Raw genomic sequence first — 19,216 nt, 5'->3', positions numbered from 1 at the left:
AAAAATATAATTCATAAGCCAGTAGTAAATAATAAACATTATTTGTTCACAATGTCTCTGAATACATATATGAAATTTAGTACATAGTTCTCTCACCACACTTGCTAGATAAGAGTAAAACTAATTCCTTATAATAATAATTCCTGAATAGCAGCAACTAAAATATAGCTTATCACCACAGGTACTTCACTTCCTTGTCCCAAAGACAATAGAATTCTCTCTCTAACAACAGAAAGGGCAAATAATTAACAAACAAAAAATAGACTAAACAAAACTTGGCGAACATAAAAAAAACCCAATAGAGAAGTGGATGGAACTACAATTTAAAAGAACAGAAGACATAAAACCCATAGGAATTGAAAGAGCTTTGGTGCATTTACCACAACAGCATCGCTACTGCGGCTTTGTAAAAGGGGCCCCTAATGTGTGTGTGTTAATGTACACATCCACTCTTACCAATCAGTTGAATTCTTAATACACAGTTTGCAAATTGAAAACACCAATCAGGGTTTAAACCTTATAATAAAGGGGGAATAATCATTTGAAAACAGTCCCTTTATATTAAATGCAAACAAAGAATAAGGTCAAAAATCTCAAACAATAAGGTCAAAAATCTAATACAGGCAGTCCCTGGCTTAAGCATGAGTTACGTTTATAAAGCTGTTCTGAAGTCAGATTTGTATGTAACTCAGAACTTGTAGATTTTAAGATTCTTTCTGCTTACCTTTGCTCCTAGCTGACAAAATGGCCAACTGTCCCTATCAGAATTCCCTCTAAGGTACCACAAGCACAAACACAACCACACATTGTTCTTAATGTGGCCTTGCATCATTCCTGAATCTGCTACAGAAGTGTAGGAGTCTATGCCACTGGAAATACCGCTCAGTGAAATCAAATGAAGCCGCAACCGCGTTCTTAAGTACTTAAGTAGAGTGTCTGTAACTTGGGGACAGCCTGTAAACCATTTAGAAGAGAAATACCATAAAAATAATTGTCTGAATAATCAAAGTGAAAGAGATCCAGAAGACTTAAAATTACCGGTGCCTAAGTTTTTATAAGAATTGTGCCTAGTGGTACCTAAGATCATCTCCGCCCCTAACCACAAATTCAACTAGGCCCAAGTTTGACTTTAGGTGTGGCTAGATGCCAAGAAGTAGGTGTGATTATAGTGCCTAGTTTTTAAATAAGATTTTAATTGGTTTTAAATGGCACGGTCTGTACTGATTAAAGCCAATTAAAGCAATAAAGTTAGGTGTCTGTAGGTGCAATTTAGGCACTTACTGGCACCTAACTTACAACACTATTTACAGAATTTGAGCCAATGTCACTAGGCAAATGAAATTGACATCTTAAAACAATCAAATGTACTTCAATACATTCATATTAAAGCAAGACAAAAAAAATACTGATAGATCTATTTCACTGTTCAGACCAACTGGTATAACAGTGTCTAACTCAAAAATAAAATGCTGCTCTTGCTCTAACAGAATCTGATCAATATTTCCATCATGCCATGATCATTTTGCAATTCTAAATAAAAAAAATTCTAAAATCTGAAAAAGTGTATGAAAAGTCAAGACAGTGCTGTACACATTATTTATTGATTGGTTTACTCATACTGGTGCTCAGGTGCTGTATCAAGCGGGTTTGTCCCCCTTTGAGAACCTAGTTGATTTAGGCTGCTTTTTAGAGTTCTTTTTCTAAGTACCAATGGTGCAGCAAAATGTACTCTTCTAATATTGCTTCTGTGCTCTAACATCCTTATTTTGACTTTTTGTATTGTTTTCCCCACATACAGTAAGGAGCAAGGACATGTAATGATGTAAACAGCCTTTTCAGGATCACAAGCAAAGCCATTTGTCAAAGGATATGTTTGTCCAGTACGGGAATGAATGAACTCAATAATGGTCAATGATGATGAGCACCGCAAGAGGCACTGCAGGAAGACTGACCTAGAGCTTGAGAGGAATTCTCTGTATGTATGGGGAGGGCAGATGGTGCGATAATCTCTTTAATGCTCCTACCTCGGGTATAGATCACAATCAATCTTTTAACTTTGAAACACTGGTGCCATTTTAGAATAACCCATGTTTCCTCAAAATCTTTTGGATATCTCTAGAGGAGTGTGTGAATTTCAAGCTACACACTAGCTGGTTTTGATGCCTCTATCAGTTTAGTCAAAAGTGTATCTCTATCTGCTGCCCTCACCCTATCTAATCCCCTAGTGGTATACTCTACAGGATAGCCTCTCTCATGGAATTGTTTGGTCATAAATGTAGCTTGGCTTTCAAATTCATCAAAACTAAAAACAAGGCAACAAGGAACTCTTCCCTGGGCTCAGTGTTAGCCTCTAATTTGACAGGGAGGGCCTTGCCCAACTGTCTAATATATTTAGTAAAGGAAAGTCCTTCAGAAGGAGATCATAGAACTTCACGGTATTGCGGTATATAAGCTGTTATTATTATTATTATATATTATCTTCTTGAAGCCTCCTCGATATATATTGACATATTTCTTCAGGGGTTCGTAAAGAAAACGTTGTCTTATTTACAAGACACTACAGCTTTTTTGAAAAAAATGGAACAGATGAAACCGGATCCACAATCGATCATGGTTACGATTGATGTGTGCTCCCTCTACACTATCATTCCTCAAGAGGAAGCCTTGGAGATTATTCGTAAAACACTGGATTTGAGAAATAATCCTAAAGTGCCAACTGAACTATTATATCAACTTGCTAAAATAGTACTTCAGGATAGTTTCTTCATGTTTGAAAATGATTTATTCCAACAAACTTCAGGAATAGCGATGGGCATTACAATGGCTCCGTCAGTAGCCAATCTCTTTATGGACAATTTTGAACAACAATGGATATACTCTTCTCAATTTTTTAAGCAGGTGAAATTGTGGACTAGGTATATCGATGACATCTTCCTTATTTGGAATGGGGGCCTGGAAGAACTGAAGACCTTTTTAAACTACATTAATAACTGTCACCCCAAAGTAAAATTCACGCATATCTTTAGTAATACTGAAATCTCATTTTTGGATGTATGGATAACGACAGTGGAGAATGAGTTCCAAACAAGGGTTTATACAAAACCTACTGACTGTAACTCAGTGTTACATTTCTCTAGTGCCTATCCTGGTTCTCTAAAAAAGAGTCTTCCTTTTTCCCAGTTCCTGAGGATCAGGAGAATTTGTACTTCAGATACCGAATTCAGGACTCAAGCGAACTGTTTGAAAGAAAAAATTTTACAACGTGGCTATCCATTAAAGACTGTGAATATTGCATACAGGAGGGTGTACTACTATCACCGTGAACATCTTCTAAACTCTAAAACCAAGGAAAATTCTGTAACACGCGAGAAAATTATGACATGCATATTGACTTACTCGAGTAATAGCTATCAGATTGCCCAAACTTTGAGAAAACATTGGGAAATACTAAAAATAGCGGGAACATTCAAAGACTACTCCTTGAGAATAGCTTACCGCCGCAATCGAAATCTTAAGGAAATATTATGTCCTTCGATTCTTAGAGACACCTTGGATAGTAGTATGTGTGAGGAATTAGGGCATCAAATATGTGGCAGTTGCCAAATGTGCACCCTGATGGAGTGCATCAGGACATTCAAGAACCCAAAAGATAATAAAGAATACACTCTAAATCATAAATCCAACTGTAAAACGCAGGGTGTTGTGTATGTATTAAGGTGCCCCTGTGATCTTATTTATGTAGGGCAAACTTCACGCAAACTTAATGTCTGTTTGACCGAACATAAAAGTAATATCAAGAACCATAATATGGGTGCCCCATTGGCTAAACACTGTATTGAGAAGAAACATGATTTTGACTCTCTACGGGCTGTTATTATAGAAATAGTTAGACCAGATAAAAGGGGCGGTAATTTCCGTCGGATCTTAGCACAACACGAGCAACGTTGGATCAGTCGTCTGCAGACTCTGTATCCAAGCGGCTTGAATAAGCAAATGGAGTGGCAACACTTCTATTAAAAAACCTTATTAAAAAATCCTGTTGGAATCGTTTCCTATGATTATATCTTCTTAAGAGGTTGCTGGATGTTGATTAGGATATATGGGGAGTTGTAGTATCCTTTAGGGCTTTTTGTTATCTGTACCTTTAACGAAATTTGATATATGTACTGACGTCAGTACGCTGTTAAAATTCTTTAAAATGAGGCTGTCGCCATTTTGTCTGCTGTTTGGAGACTGTTGTTGGATTTGCACAACACAATAAGTAAGAAAATTTGCTAGTAGATAATTTGCAATATGGTAAGGAATATACTTTACTGATTTTGTATTTTATTTTCAGCAGCTTGTTTCACAAGTTGGCCCTGAGGCAGTGGTTATGAATAATACTCCACGAAACGCTGGCCACGTTGGCATGATTTGAAACATAGTGCTGAGTGCATATAACACGAATACCAATGCAAAGCTAAGTAATTTTATTGAAAAATATAAACGAAACTACCATAACTAAGAATTCTGAAACAAAGTCTCATAACGCTGAATTAGTGCATTATATGTATAAGACTGTAAGATAAAAACTTTTAGTTAGTGATCTTTTTAGAATAAGTTATTGATAGGCGTTAAATTATTTAAAGGAAAAAAAGAAAAAAGGTAAAACAAAATAAAAATATAAGTGATTGCAATAAATAGTTTAGTGACTGGAATATGGCCAATGATTGGAGCTAAGGAGCTGGAAAACTACGCGGACTTTTGTAGTCAGTGTCTATGACTTGCGTAGGCTCCGTGACTGAGGCCTTTCCAGTAATAGTTATAAAGTGTATTGTTTATGCACTTTTTCATAGTAGTGGGAAATCGTTGGTCTTTATTATTATTATTATCATCTTCTTGGATGAGGAGGAGATGGATCTGAAGGTATGCCATATGACTCCAGGGCAGAAAGAGTGGGCTCACACTCAGAGTCAGTATGGAGATGTGAGAGATCAAAATCAATTGAAGGAACCCTAGGTGACTCTCTGTAAGAAAAATGTAGAGGAGAAAGATGAGACTTGTGAAACGATGATCCTGATATGATGATCTCTGGTACTGATATGATGAAGAGGAAGAACAGAAAGTTCTCTTATCCCTGGAAACATGGGATTGATGCAATGCAGAACGATGGTGCCTTGATGCAGAACATCTAGTTGATGAAGGACATTGATGTTTCAATATAGAGCAATGATGTTTTGATGGGGAGCGTCGCTGTGATGTTGAGCATCGATGTCTCAATGGAGAGTGTCAATGTCTACTGGCAGATCGATGAGAGACAGACCGACACCTCGATGGAGATCTGAAATCAGTACCTTGTGACCTCGAGGTGCTATGCTTAGGCTGGGCTGGTACTGAGGGAGTCTGTTAGCACTGGTGTCGCATGTAACTTAAATATTTCACCAATCTCCCTCCTGAAAAACTCATTGAGTTGCTCTTTGAAGAGCTGTACCGGTACCCTTGGCTCAACAGCTGTTGGTGCGGTAGGGTGTCTAGAAGTGGGTGACCTCGAGGTGGATGCATGCCCTGAAAGAGACACAACCTATAGAGATGGAGAGCGGTGGTGTCAGTTTTTAGCCTGCCTCAAGGGACTTGATGCTGTAGAGGCTTGCAATGCTTGTTGGGAAGAGAATGGCTTCCCCGATGCTAGAATCACATCAGAAGGCCTATAACATTTTAAAATAAGCACCATTCATCAGGTCTGAAACAAATACTGTATACCATCTAAAAAGCAATAATACATACATTATACAAAAGTTATAGACAAAGGGAGCAGAGCTCTTGCAAGCTAGTCGCAAATGTACCTAGTTATTCCAAGAGGGATCCCCTACAACTTGTTTGTTGCTCCTTAGGTATGTGAGAAGACTAACACAGCAAGCAAAACACATTCAAGCTTTTGTTTGCCTAGAACTAAATGGATTTTTCTCCAGTAGAGAGGTGAATAAGCATTTGTCATTCTAACATTCATTTGCCCCTCTAGCTGTTGACATTTACTGCTACTAGTGCTTATTTCTATGCAGGTTCAGAATCAGATCTTTTAATACACAGTCACATGCACAGCCTCTAGCTGCAGTTTCTCAGCAATGCTCAGTAATTGATACACTGCTGGCTACTAAAAGATGTTTAATTTGGAATTTAGAGTACAGCATCTTTGTGTAAATTATTTCTCTTAGCATAGCATCTAATGGGTGTGTTGAATGGAATTGAATGGAGCAAATGTACTTGTAACTTAATGTAAATACAACAGAGCCTGATAAGATTGCTGTTTAAGGTGTCCAACATGTTGAATATGTAGACACTACAGGTTTTCCAAAGGCAGTTTTCTTTTTTTCATGTACTGAAGAGTCAGTTGAAAAATGGGGAAAAAAGTAAAGGGATGCCACTACTAGGTGCTTTGCCCTTTAGCAGAATGAGAAAAAAAGTTATACATTGTTTTATTGAATCACTGTAAATATTATTTGAAATGGGAACCACAGTATTTGTTTTAAAAATGCTGCAGAACCCACAATTACAAAATAAGTCTTAAAAGAACAAGCTTCAGTGGCATTGTTTTTATTCACTCCCCAGATTCTCTCGATGATGGCTGATGATGTCCAACACCATCACCAATTCTTCCCAAGCTCAGATACCTCATTTCTCAGGAGCACGGGAATTTCTGGCAGATACACTTGTTGTTCTACTGTTGTCAGTGGCAGCACTGCTTTTATCCACTCCCTAGGTCTTCTTTGCAACAACTGAAGATGGCAGATGTCATCAGCAATTCTTCCCAGGCTCAAACAACTTGCATCCCAGGAGTGGGGGGGATCTCTAGCAGGTACTTTTGTTGTTCCACCATCAGTAGTGGCAGTGCTGCTTTTATCCACTCCCTGCATTCTCTTGGCTGATTATCAGATGCCTTTGCCAATTCCTCCCAAGCTCAAACACGTCACACCTCTCAAGAGCAGAGGATTACCGCCAAGCACACTTGTTGTTCCCGAGGACTTACTTTCATTTACTACTGTCATTGCTGAGGAGGTAGATTCATCTTATGCCCTCAGAATTTCCATGAATGTCCAAGGTTGAAAGACATGAAGACTATCTTGGGAAGATGTGAATAAATATTTGGATAATGAATTGATGTATCTAGATTTTCAGAAAACATTTGATAAAGTTCTTCATGAGAGATTCCTGAAAAAAATAAAAAGTCATGGGAAGGGATATAAAGTTCTGTTGTGGATTAGGCATTGGTTATTGGACAAGAAACAGAGAGTTAAATGGCCATTTTTCTCAGTGGAGGAGGGTAAATACTAGAGTGCCACAGGGTTATATACAGGGACCATTATTTAACATATTTTAAAATGATCTGGAAATCAGAATGATAAGTAAGGTAATTGAATAGTTTTATGCCATCTGAAAATTGCCATGTCAAAATAGATGTGGACTGTAAAAATTTCAGGAAAATTTTAAGAAATTGGAAGACTGGGCATCCAAATGGCAGATGAAATTTAATGTGGACAAATGCACAGAAATGTACATTAGAAAAAATAATCCAAACCTGTTACTTGATCCTAGGATCCACCTAAGGAGTCAGCACCCAAAAAAATGTACATTGAAATCTTCTGCTCAGTGTGCGGTGGCAGCCAAAAAAGCAAACAGGATGCTAGGACAAACAGGGAAAATCACTTAAAGTACCTGAAAAACACTTAGGGGCAAATTCTATAAAGGGCGTCCCGATTGTAGACAGCAGTAGGTGTCCTATCACTGTCTAATCAGCCATTCGGGACGCATTTTTTTTTTTTTTTTTTAACACACCCTGAGGGTCGCCTATATTGTAGGCATTTTTGTGAGCCTAGAGAGGTGCTTAAGGCTACCTAATCTCACCCAAGGCTAGGCATGGGTTCACCCGGAAGTGCCCTTAGGCGAGCTTAGGTGACCTAGGGAAGATTAGGTGGCCCTAGGCGTCTCCCTAAGGCTGTGATAGGAGCCTGAAATGTAGGCCAGCAAAATCCTTGTCTATATTTCAAATAGACACAGCTGCTGAGCCAATCACAGCAAGGGAATCTCCCTGCCGTGATCAGTTTAGTGGCCTTGACAGGGAACCTGTTCCCCCTCTGCAAAGACGACCAACAGGAAGTATGACCAGTCCCTCCTGCCAGAACCCCCGAAGCTGCCCTCACCCCCGAATGTCAGCAGCAGGCGTGCATAGTCCCTCCTGCTGGAACCCCCAAAACCTCCTCCCCTCACCCCTGAATGTCTGTGGCAGGAATTCCCAATTCCTCCTGCATTCCCTCCTTCCCCCAACATCCCTCAGCAGGAAGAATGCCCAGTCCCTCCTGTCAGAACCCCCCCCCCCCACCCCACCAAGGCATTCCATGGCAGGAGGGATGCCTAGTCCAGAAACCCCCCACCCCCGAGACATCCCCCTGCAGGAGGGATGCCTACTCCCTCTTGCTGGAACCCCATGGGAGTGGCCAAGAGATCTAGCCAATCAGAATCTTAGACCATTCCTAGTGTTTCCCAGTGTGTTGGGAGAGAGGCTTAATTTTCCAGTTGGCCCAGGTACAAAGGCCCCGAGGCTCCCGGATGAAACCACATCTAAATTAATCCTAGCGGCAGCTATGTGACCAAGTTAAAAAGCACACAGTGAGCTGCTGCTAGAGATGGGAGAAGTACTGCTGGACAAGCGAAGATGGAAAGGGAAGGGAGAAGAGGGAGGATGGAATGGAGAAGGGGTATTGCTGGACAGGGGGAAGGGGGAGGATGGAAGGGAGAAAGGGTACTGTTGGACAGGGGGAAGGGGAGGATGGAAGGGAGAAAGGGTGCTGTTGGGCATGAGGAGCGGAAGAGGTGCTGCTGGACAGGGGGCAGGGAAAGGAAAGGGAGAAGAGGCACTGCTGGACCTGGTAGAAGGGGAGGGAAACAAAAGATGCTACACACTGGAGGGGAGAATGAGATGGTGGATGGGGACAGAGCATATTAGCTGTGAGTGGGGTTGGGGGGAGGGAAGGAAGGAAAATTGTTACAGGAGGAGTGAGAGTGATGAGAGAGGGAGAAATGGGCATGGGGTGGAGAAGAGGGAGAAATGATACATGGGGAAAGAACATGGGTTGGGGAGTGGGAAGGAAATATGTCACTCGAGGGAAGAGGCAATGAGATAGACAAAAAGTGTGCAGGAGGCAGAAAGGGTTGGACTCATGGAGAGGGTGAGATGGATGGGGAGGATAGAAAGGAGGGAAGGAGAAATGCCACACTCAGGGGGAAGGAGGAGAGGGCAGAGAGTGAAAAGTTGGACTCATGGAGGGAGAGAGAGAGAGAGATGTTGGTTAGAGGAAGGAAGGAAGATTGGAGGAGAAGCAGCATGCAGGAGGAAAAGAGAAAGAAATGTTGGACTGGTGGAAAGAAGGGAGAAATGTTGGACTGGGAGCGGGGCCAGAAAGGAGTAAGAAAAGGGAGATGGATTGCAGGGGGCAGAAAGGAGGAAAGGCGGCTTCTGAGAGCAGGCGTCCTATACAGAATCCAGCCCTTACAGCCTCTTTTACAAAGCTTCAGTAGCAGTGCTGCTACAATAAATGCACCAAATCATTAAGGAAAAATGGGCTCCAGTGTATTTACTACAGCAGCACCACTCGAACCCTTTCGCCTTCCCCCCACTCAAAGGCACACAACGCAAGAAAATGTTTGACAACCTTCTAGCAACATAAGCAGCAAAAATCAACCATTCCATCTCCAATCTTATGATAATATCAGACAACTTCAAAACATTCAGAAAAGAAATCAAAACCCTGCTTTTCAAAAAATTCATCCAAATATCTTAACCCCTCCTTTTTTACCTCCAGAAGATTCACCTACCTTCAGATAACCTTCCCCCAAATTACCCACCTTAACACCTTCCAATTAAACAAATACCATAAATAGATTGTAACCTACCCTCTCTAACTGAATTCCATATGTATTTTTCATACAGTTCTTCACTGTCAGTTTAATTTCCATCCTATAAATTCACATAGAATTTTTCTTTTTTCAACCATCTTTATTTTCTCTTCTTTATTAATTTCCAGGTACTTTAGTTAGATTGTGAGCCTTCGGGACAGTAAGGGAATTTTTTAAGTACCTTCTTACTTCTCATTTATAATCTTAATGTATATTTTCTTCAAACCGCTTAGAACCTAACGGATGTAGCGGTATATAAGAAATAAATTACATTACATTACTACTGCAGCTTTGTAAAAGGGGCCCTTAGGCTACCTGATAAAATTACTTGGTTGTAAACCGCTTAGATACCTTATAATAATTTATCTTTTATGATGGTTACAGTATTGAAGGTATGAAAAATATGACCAATATAAACATCTTATTGAGGTTAGAAAAGCAAGGACAAAACAAACAAAAACCTTAAAACTCCACTGGGCAAAAGGGAAACAACAAACAATTCAAAGAAAACCAGAATAGTAGAGTATCTGAACCAGTAAGTACCAGGTTTATTAACATAAAAAAAATATAAATAACCAAAACAATTAAAATGAAAGTTAATGCATACAATCTACTATAATAAAACGCTAAGCGCGCATGCACACTCCTATCTGTGTGTTCCGTGATCCGTATGTCCGTGGCAGGCAGGAGTGCGCATGCACGCTTAGGGTTCTATTAGCTTGGGAGGAAAAACAGCACCGCACTCGCGGACCCCAAGGTAATGTTCTGGCCAAAGTTATTTTTAAGTTCAATGCCGCCGCCGCGGCTCCTCTCAAGAGCCGGACCTGCGTTAAAGAAGGCTTCCAATGCAGGCGGGGATTGTGAGAGGAGCCGCCGCAGCAGCTTTAAATTTAAAAATACCTCCGACAAAGAACTAAGGGAGTCATGGCTCCAGAGGCCCCGCAGCATTGAACTTAAAAATAACTTCGGCCAGAACATTACCTTGGGGTCCGCTGAACTTAAAAATAACTTTTGCGAGAATATTACCTTGGGGTCCGCGAGTGTGGTGTCATTTTTCCTCCCAGGCTAATAGAACCCTAAGCGCGCATGCGCACTCCTGCCTGCCACGGACATACAGATCACGGAACAGGCAGATAGGAGTGCGCATGCACGCTTAGCGTTTTATTATAGTAGATAAACACAGAATTCAAATGTTTTGAAGATTTTTCTACTACATATAACAAAAAGGAAAGTATAGAAATTACAAAAATAAAATCCCATGAGGAAGAACCAAAATAAAAATCTTCATAGCAATATATGTCAAGTCTCTGAAGTCTACATCAGTTGTTCTTAACCCTGTTTTGGGGGACCTCCAACTAGTCGGGTTTTTAGGATAACCCTAAGGAATATGCATGAGAGACATTCACATACAATGGAGGAGACAGACATGCAAATACTCATGTGTTTCATGCATATTCATTAGGGATAGGACAGGATTGAGAACCACTGGTCTAGATCAGTGGTTCCCAACCCTGTCCTGGAGGAACACCAGGCCAATTGGGTTTTCAGGCTAGCCCTAATGAATATGCATGAAGCAAATTTGCATGCCTATCACTTCCATCATATGCAGTTGGGAATCACTGGTCTAGATAACTAAGGAGTATGCAAGATTGCAACATATTACTCTCTGCAGCAACTACCATATTTCAAACTAATAAGCCAAATAGCATTTTCCAGGAAACATTAAGCATATTACAATCCTTCAAATTATTAAGATAACATGCTAAACTATGGTAAAATATCAAGCAAAGATATTACTGATGATATAAACCAGTGTTTCCCAAGTTGGTCCTGGAGTACCCCCTTCTCCATCAGGTTTTCAGGATATCCACAATGCAAATCTTTTTCATGCAGATTCGTTGCAGATATCCTGAAAATCTGACTGGCAAGGGGGTACTCCCGGACCCACTTTGAAAACACTGATATATACTCTTCAAATACTGTAGATCAGGGGTTCTCAACCCAGTCCTTGGGTCAGATCCAGCCAATCATATTTTCAGGATACCCATAATGAATATCCATGAGAAATTTGCAAACAATGGAGGTAGTATATGCATATTCACTGTGGATATCTTGAAACCAAACAGGTTTATGTGTCCCATGAATTAGGACTCCTGCTGTTGATAAAGGGCCAAACATATACAGCTTTGTTCATGTGTTAACATGCATTATTTACCACAGATCCTAAATCTGTGTGATTAAGAGCTATTTATTATGCACTAAAATATATTACCTCCAAAAGAAACACCTTCTATTAAACTTTTATTAATTGATTATTGAGCCTCAGCCCCACCACTCCATCGCCTCAATATATTTCATCGCGGTGAGCTTTACGTGGTCCTATCATCACCAGCTCAAAAAGACTTTCAATCTTTCAATTAATTTATAGATTCTTCCCATTAAAGCTTATTTTTCTGCTGTTTTTTTAGCTATTTTTAAAATGCTTTGTGCTTTATGTTATGTGCTCTTTTTATAGTCCCTAAATAAATAAATAAATAGATAAATAGTTATAGTCTTAATATCGATTTGATTTAAAGCATAAACTTGTCTGAAAATAATTTTTTCAAAAATCTTTCATTTCGAATTCAAGCGCATTATGGAAGGAGTAGACCCAACATGTTTCGCTTCCAGCTTTTTCAAGGGTCCTCCCTATAAAACATGAAAATTCAATCAGTGTTTATAAATTAATAAAGTTTAATAGAAGGTGTTTCTTTTGGAGGTAGTTTAGAAGAAGATATTAGACCTTTACCTCTAAAGAAAAAGGAATAAGAATAATACATCATTTCAATATAGAGAAACTAAAATATATTACTGCATTTATTATGCATACTAATGCAGTAATATATTTTAGTTAATCAAATAAACATGACTTTTTTAAGGAAACAGTTGGTATAAAATTAGAAATCTTAGTAACAGTTATCAAACATTTTGGGAGCAAAAAGGTCAGGAATATATTATAACAAAACAGCATATGCATCTACAAATTATATGCATAGCAGTACCAGCATGTATTGGTGTCACGGAGGTCAATCCTACAGAGTTTCAAAGAAATCCCAGAGATGAAATGAATTACAAAAAAGAGAGGCCAACAAGTTATACTCAAAAAACTAATCCAAACCATGTCAATCCTTTCAGACACACAGTTTTCTGGAATGGAAGAGTAGCTTAGTAATGCAGTGGCCTGAGACCCTGGGGACCTGGTCTTGATTCCCGTTACTGCAACTTGTGTCTCTGGGCAAGTCACTTAACCATCTTTTGCCCTAGGTACAAAATATGTACCCGTATACTCATATAATGTGTAAAACTGCTTGATTGTAACCAGAGACAGGCAGTATATAAAGTTCCATCCACTTTCCCTTAATCCCATTATAATGGTACAACCTGTCTCACATAATATTTATAGAATCTGGATGATACATGTTTACTATGAAACACTATGTTACTTTTATTATGTATGTAGAAGTTGATAAAGATAAGGATGAATTGTTTAACAAATATTTATGTTCTGTGTTCACAGATGGAAGCGCTGGAAGCAGGACCACAGAAGACAAGTGCAAATAGGGATGGAAATGTTGTAGACCCTCTAAAATTTTCAGAGAACTGTGTTCGTGAGGAGCTAGCTAAATTAGTTATAGTTAGGTGCTATTGACTCATGCTCGATTCCTAGGGACTTGATGAATTGCAGATCTAAAAAGAAATCGGTTTGGGGTTAGTCCAGTAAGGTCCTCCAGTGTCATCCCCACAGTTGTTTACAATGTGTCCAATCATTTCTTCAATGATTTTTCTCTTCTGATAGTTTGACCAAAATAACCAAAATAAGACAGTTGTAATGTCATCATTTGGGCTTTGAGTGACATAGCCGGTTTGATCTCTTCCAGAATCAATTTGTTAGTTCTTCTGACAGTACATGGCACACTTAAAATCCTTCTCAGGCATCAAAGCTCAAATGAGTCAATCTTCTTTCTGTTTTGTTTCCATTGTGTCCAGCTTTTGCATCATAATTGACCATTGAGAAAATGAGTGCAAGGACAAGTCTGATATTCGTTTGGAGTGTTATTTCCTTGCTTTTGAATACTTTGTCGAGAGCAACCAAGTGCTATTCTGCAAAGTATTGCTTCCCTGTTAGTTGCTTTTTTGTTTACAAAAGAGCCCAGATTGAAATCCTTCAGGCTCAAAATCTTCATCATTTTCTATGTTCATGATCTTCGTCTTGTTCATGTTCAGTTCTAATCCCATGCTATGACTTTCAGCTTTGACTTTTCTCAGTAGATACAGCATGTCTTCTTTGCTGCTGGTGATGAATGTTGTATCATCTGCATAGCACAGGTTATTTATATTTCAGCCACCAACTTTGAAACCAACTCTCTCTTCTTCCAAATTTGCTTTTCTGAAGATAGCTTTGCTGTAAAGGTTGAACAGGTAAGGTAATGTTGCATCCTTGCTTGATGCCACGTTTTTTTGCTTGATGCCACATTTTATAGAAAAACAATTAGTGTTGCCATATTCTGTTCTCACTGCAGCTCTTGATTTTTTTAGAGTCTCTTTATCAGCTGAGTTATGTGTTTGGGTATTCCCATTTTCGCTCAAATCCTCCATAGTTTATCATGATCCACAAAGACAAAAGCTTTGTTGTAGTCAATGAAGCAAAAGTATAGGGGTTTGATATTCTTTGCTCTTCACCAATATCAATCTAACATTGGCAATAATGTCTCTTGTTCCTTGACCTTTCTGAAACCAGCCTGAACTTCGGGTAGTTCTTGTTCAACATATGATTGTAGCCTTCGTTGTATTATTTTCAGCAATATTTTGCTGGAATGTGGAATTAATGCAATCGTTCTGTAGTTTTTACAGCTCTTTGTTATAGGTATGAACAGTGATCTTCTCCATTCAGTTGACCAAGCTTTCTCCTTCCAAATCTGTTGACACAGTTGCATGAGGGCCATGATAGCACCTTCAGAACCTTTGATTCATAAGATAAGAACATAAGAATTGCCATTTGGGGACAGACCGAAGGACCATCAAAGCCCAGTATCCTGTTTCTAACAGTGGCCAAACCCAAGTCCCAAGTACCTAGCTAGATCCCAAGTAGTGAAACAGATTTTATGCTGGTTATCCTAGGAATAAGCAGTGGATTTTCCCAAGCCATCTCAATAATGGCCTAGAGCCTTCTCTTTTAGGAAATTATTCAAGCCTTTTTTAAACCCCGCTAAGCACCACATTATCCAGCAATGAATTCCAGAGTTTAATTATACATTCTGTGAAGAAACATTTTCTCTGGTTTGTTTTAAAGCTACTAATTAGTAGCTTCATTGCATGCCCCCTAGTCCTAGTATTTTGGAAAGTATGAACAAGCATTTCACATCTATCCTTTCCACTCCACTCAGTATTTTATAGCTCTATCATATCACCCCTGAGCCATATTTTTTCTAAGCTGAAAAGCATTAGCCATTTTAGACTTTTTTCATAGGCAAGTCATCCCAAACCTTTTAGCATTTTAATTGCTTTTCTCTGTACTTTTTCTAATTCCGCAATATCTTTTTTGAAATATGCAAACCAGAACTACACACAGTATCAAGTTGCAGGCGTAACATCTATAATAATAAAACGCTAAGCGCGCATGCGCACTCTTAATGCCGTGTTGCCTGATCTGTAGTTCCGTGGCCGGCAGAGTGCACATGCGCGCTTACCATCTCTCTGTCGGGCTTGCCGGCTCCGGCCACACAAAGTTAAATTTTTGTTCAAAGCCCCCGCCGCGGCTCCTCTATCGAACCTCAACAGAGTCGGAGAAGACTTCCGATTCTGGCGGGGATAGATAGAGGAGAGGCAGCATCAGCTTTTCTATAGCAGTAGCACCAGTACTCAGGAATTTTTCTAAGCAGCAACACAATCGAGATGCAGAAGCACTGCCACCCAGCGTCCCCGACTACCTGCATTGTGCTCCACCAGGGTCTTGGCTAGGTGGTTCAAAGAGCACACGGGTGCAGGGAAAAAGCCGTGAAGGAACAACGCTACAGCAACTGCCTGCAATAGCATGCAGCAAGTCACCCCCAGCGACCCGCGAACCCTCATCTCTCTCACGAGCCCAAACCTCCCACCAGCACTACAGCGCTCATGAGCCGCTGAAACATTCACAGCTCACTTCCAGGTTTAAAGAAGCTCTTCTATGGGCCGTCAGAGGAATCAAGCTAGGTCAGTGCGAATCACGTGCTCCTCTCTTTTAACGTGTTGTCACCAACCCTCCGCAGAGTAGGGCTGTCGGGTGACAAACACAGGGATTCTGGCGTGTCCCCTCCAACCAGGGGTACCTTCAGGACTTTTTCAGGTGGCCCTGGGCAATTGCCTGGGCCTAAGAGATGCAAGGTAGGTAAAAAGGTTTCACCATATCACCAGCCAAAACAAGTTCTTTAGGAAAGAATAAGTTGTTTATTCTGACCCACAGGTCAAAAGTATGCAACAGAAAACAAACATCACTTTTGCAGGTCATTCAACAAAAATAGTAGATTTGCAAAAATAAAGCTTTACTGCAAATTCAAAATAAATCAAAACTCCTTAGGCAAACATAGCCACAGCAAACTCTGGTAACAGTTCAGCTTTTCTCTCAGCTCACACATGCAGGCAAAATCACACAGCTGAGACAGATAATCTAATTAGCTTCAAGAACGGGAGTCACAGCAGGATTTCTAAAGTTCCAAAAACCAAACTTAACTATGTCAGTTGGAGCTTCAGGTTCATAAACTTGCTTTTAAATCCATTCCTCAGTTTGAAGCAAGTATTATTCTTACTCTCAAAATACTTATAAAGTTCAAACATATCTTAACTTCTGCAGGCATAGTTTGCACAGCAGAAACAAACCAAACATCAGCAAAAGAAAGAAAGAAACACAAACCACTAATGGTTTCTCAGTTGCTGCATTCTTTCATGCAACTTCCATACCTTCCGTCTGGCTTTCTAACATAGGGCCAGCCAGTTCTATCTCCATGCCTTCCACACGATCTAGAACCTGGTAGTTTGAAGTAGGCAGGATTTTCTCCAAATCCTGCATGGAATAATCCAGCACGTTTTCCTCTCCTGCTCTGTTCCACAGCTCTTCACCTGCCTTGAGCTGTGGGAGTGACTCGCCCTGGTCACTCGCTCCTCCTCCTCCTGCTTGACTCAGCCTGCTTTTAAACAGACCAGAGCCAATCCCCTTCAGCCTGTAGCGGGGGATGGGTTTTGGCTCTACAGCAGTTTTTCTCTGCCTAGGTTTTTCTACTGCAGCTACCTTCCTCGTGGCTTCACTAGCTGCTCTAAAGCCAGGAGGCTGTTGTTGCCAATCTGCCTGCCTCTGTTCCAGTTCACTATCTCTTTGGTTATGGGGGCAAGGGAGGTCAGCCTCAAGGTGAGTGCCAGAATCGATCTGGTCTGCTCTTCTGCATCCGATCCTATCAGGGACCGGACTAGTGCTGGTGCTGGGTTTGTCACAGTGTCCTGTATCCAAGAGCAGAAGTAACCTCTGAGTCGAAGTACTGTACTATCAATTCTCCTGGGGGAATTGTAAGCGGCATTTTTTTTTCCTTTCCTTATAATGGCGCAAACTTGAAATTAAACACTGACTACATCTGCATTGTTTTAGTGTTGGGGAGTCTACAGTGCTGTATGCAGCTAGGCAGGTTTGTGCACTTACTTTGTTTTCAGCTTTGCATGAGCGGGTTTGACCGTGGGCTGGAAGTTTGTTTGTTGATGTTTACTTATGTTCTGGCTAGATATAAAAACTTAAGGCACAGAATTGCTCAGATTTGAGAATCTTCAGTAATGAGTTGAGCATGATCTCTTGAAATTGTTATGGAGAGAAAGGCTGAACTCTACAACCTTCAGACTCATAAGTACCAACTCTATTGGTGTTGAGTTCTTATTGACCAGATTTCTTCATCTATAATAATAAGACTTCCGACTCTGGCGGGGATTGAGAGAGGAGACGCAGCGTAGGCTTTGAACTAAAAAATGAACTTTGTCTGGCCGGAGCGGGCAAGCCCGCTGCGAGACAGAGAGATGATCGCATCTGAATAGTAACGGAGCATGGGCGTAGTGGGGCCTGGCTCCCCGGCTACTGCGTCCGGAACACAACGTCGAAAGTGGAAGATGGCGGTGGATTGGTTCACCTCACGGCAGATGCACAGGAACCAGCTCTAACAGGCTCCCTCTTCCCCGCACTCTGCTCCTCTTCCGCGGACGGCATGTGCTAGGGGATGACGCCTGCTTCATGGGGGGCTGGGGCTGAAAGGGAAAAGATGGGAGAAGGGGGCTGGGGGGGGGGGGGGAAATGGGTTTGGAGCTGAAAATAGGGAACATGTGAGGGAAGGAGGCTTTACTAGCACCCGTTAATGTAACGGGCTTAAACACTAGTAGAGTTATATAAGGGCATCATAACATTTTCATCTTTGTTTTCTATTCCTTTCCTAATTCCTAAAATTCTATTTGCTTTTTTAGCCACCACCGTACATCGAGCTCAGTGTTTCAATGTATCCTCAACAATGACACTTCGATCCTTTTCCTGGGCAGTGACTTCTAACATAGAATCCAGCATTACATAGCTATAGTTCGAGTTCCTCTTTCCTTCATGTATCAATTTGCACTTGCTCACATTAAACGTCTACCTTTTTGATGCCGTCTTCCAGTCTCACAAGGTCCTCACAATTTTTCACAATCCTCTTGCGATTTAACAACTTTGATCAACTTTGTGTCATCAGCAAATTTAGTTATTCCTATCTCTAGATCATTGACAAATATGTTAAAAAGCAGCTGTCCCTGTACAGACCCATGGGGAACCCCACTATTTACCATTCTCCATTGAGAATATTGACCATATAAACTCACTCTCTATTTTCTGTCTCTCAAACAATTCCTAATCCATAAAGCACAGTTACGTATCGTAACAGTTGTTATCCAGGGACAGCAGCTATTCTCACATGTGGGTGACGTCATCCACGGAGCCTGGATATGGACAACCTTGCAAGCAGACTTGCTTGAAGAAACTCAGAAGTTTCAAGTCTGCCGCACCGCACATGCGCGAGTGTATTCCCGCCCAGCAGAGGATGCGTCTCCTCAGTTCAGATAGCTAGCAGAGAAGCCAACCAGGGGAGGTGGGTAGGTTGTAAGAATAGCTGCCTGCTGTCCCTGGATAACGACTGTTACAGTAAGTAACTGTGCTTTATACCAGGACAAGCAGGCAGTCTATTCTCACATGTGGGTGACCTCCAAGCTAACCAGAATG

The sequence above is a fragment of the Geotrypetes seraphini genome, chromosome 3 (genome assembly GCF_902459505.1).
Source record: "Geotrypetes seraphini chromosome 3, aGeoSer1.1, whole genome shotgun sequence".
NCBI lineage: Eukaryota > Metazoa > Chordata > Amphibia > Gymnophiona > Dermophiidae > Geotrypetes > Geotrypetes seraphini.
This window is presented reverse-complemented; position numbering follows the sequence as displayed.